The sequence below is a fragment of the Sinocyclocheilus anshuiensis genome, unplaced genomic scaffold (assembly GCF_001515605.1).
Source record: "Sinocyclocheilus anshuiensis isolate Anshui unplaced genomic scaffold, SAMN03320099.WGS_v1.1 scaffold1094, whole genome shotgun sequence".
Lineage (NCBI taxonomy): Eukaryota > Metazoa > Chordata > Actinopteri > Cypriniformes > Cyprinidae > Sinocyclocheilus > Sinocyclocheilus anshuiensis.
The window spans coordinates 1,160,743-1,162,999 of record NW_015536578.1 but is presented as its reverse complement, the minus strand read 5'-3'; positions in this window follow the sequence as shown (position 1 = coordinate 1,162,999).

Here is a 2,257-nt window from a genome sequence, read left to right as displayed (position 1 = left end):
TAACAGCTCTCAGTTTTCTTCTACAATGCCTGATGAGTTTGGAGAACACGTGAAAAGAGGTCAGAGACCATTCCTTCATACAGAATCTTTCCAGATCCTTCAGATTCCCAGCTCCATGATGGTGCTTCTCCTCTTCAGTTCGTCCCACTCATTTTGTAGAGGGTTCAGGTCAGGGAACTGGGACAGCCATGGCAGAAGTTTCATTTTTTGCTCAGTGACACATTTTTATGTTGATTTTGATGTTTGTTTTGGATCATTGTCCTGATGGAAGATCCAACCACGGCCCATTATAAGATTTCTAACAGAGGCAGTCAGGTTTAGATTTGTTATCTGTTAGTATTTGATAGAATCCATGATGCCAATATCTGAACAAGATGTCCAGGACCTCCGGCAGAAAAATAGGCCCACAACTTTAAAGATCCAGCATTTTATTTAACCTTGGGCATGGGGTACTTTTTGCACCCATACAGTCTATGGTTTGCATCAAAGTCTATGTTTTTTTTTTGTTTCATCTGACCATTGAAGCCAGTTCAGTTTGAAGTTCCAGTCATGTCTGACAGCTGAATATAAGAAAGGCCAGCAAGCAAGGTAAAAAAAAAAAAAGTGTATGTCTGTGTGTTTTTGTCAGTTTTTTGCAAACCAGTTTAACCTAGTAACATTTTCTCGTCAACATGGCGGTAACATAAACGTTACCACGGTAAACTGTGCTGTGGTTTCAATAAAAAAAACTACTTTGTCAGCTTATTGAATTACCAAATTAAAATTATTTTAGTGAGCAACACTAATCTTATATTAACATTAAGTTAACTAATGTGAAATTTTGCTCAGGTTAACGTTGGCCAGTAGCCTGTTGAGAAAATAAAATCGTATGCTAGCTAAGTTAAACAAAATATTTATGGCTAGCTGCCTTTATAGTTTTAGCATAAGTTTGTTATAGTTTTTTAAAGGAATTTAAAGGGGTCCTATTATGCTCTTTTACAATGTCTTGAATTTGTTTTGGGGTGTACTAGAACATGCTCTCATACTTGGTGGTTCGAAAAACGCATTATTTTTTACATAATTTACATTATTACAATACCTTTCTCCCCATCCTGGCACAAATGGCTCGATTTGTTCCGGGTTTGATGAAGGCCCGCCTTCCAAAAAACGAAATGTGATGTGATTGCTTAGCTGTCCCAGTGCGTTGTGATTGCCGAACAGCTTACACGGTGTTTCAGTACTGCCCCGCCCCTTGCCAAAGCAGCAAGTTCCGTCTGCTCCGGTTTAGTTAAGGATGGAGTCAAGCAAATGGCTGCAATATAACAAAGAGTGAAAAATTTAAGGGGGTCTGAATACTTTCCGTACCCACTGTATATGCAAACTCATTCTCGGCCAGCAGGAGAGGTAGAGATCAAGGTTTCCCGGATAACGGCTGTACACAAAGCAGCGCTCCACTCAAAAAAAACACTGCTTTATCAGACATTACATGCAAGATTCCATCCTGGCACAAACGGCTCGATTAGTTCCGGGTTTGATGAAGGCCCGCCTTCCAAAAAACGAAATGTGATGTGATTGCTTAGCTGTCCCAGTGCGTTGTGATTGCCGAACAGCTTACACGGTGTTTCAGTACTGCCCCGCCCCTTGCCAAAGCAGCAAGTTCCGTCTGCTCCGGTTTAGTTAAGGATGGAGTCAATATTGCCATATCAATTTGAGCCGGATTCAGACCCAGAGAATATTGAACAAGAGGATCGCGCAGAACCGTTGCACGCACGGATATTGCAAGACATATTAGAGTGGTAACGTTATTGTTGTTGTTGTTTTTTTTGGCTAAATCACGTTTTAGATAGGATGTCAACAACTCAAAAAAAACACTGCTTTATCAGACATTACATGCAAGATTAAATGAAAATGACATCCGATTTTCTGAAGACAGTTGATTTCCTTTAGAAATACAGTGATCTAAAAACACCGCACTCAATGTATGGGAAACACTGTAGTCTCATAATTGAAGTGTAAATTCTGCAGATTACATCATTGTCCAGTATTGTACTGTCAGCAATTTATTATAAAAACGTTTTCATAATTGTAACGTACATATTTACATACATAATTATTCAGGTGCACGTGTAATAACTTGAGGCTACAGCAGCACTTCTTCTTCGTCGTAGTCTTGTCTGATGCACTCAACCAAGCGTTCTAACCACGACCTCACCCCTCCCCACCCCCCAACCATTTGAATTTCCGTAGGCGGGAATTATTTTAATGATATTCTAATGGG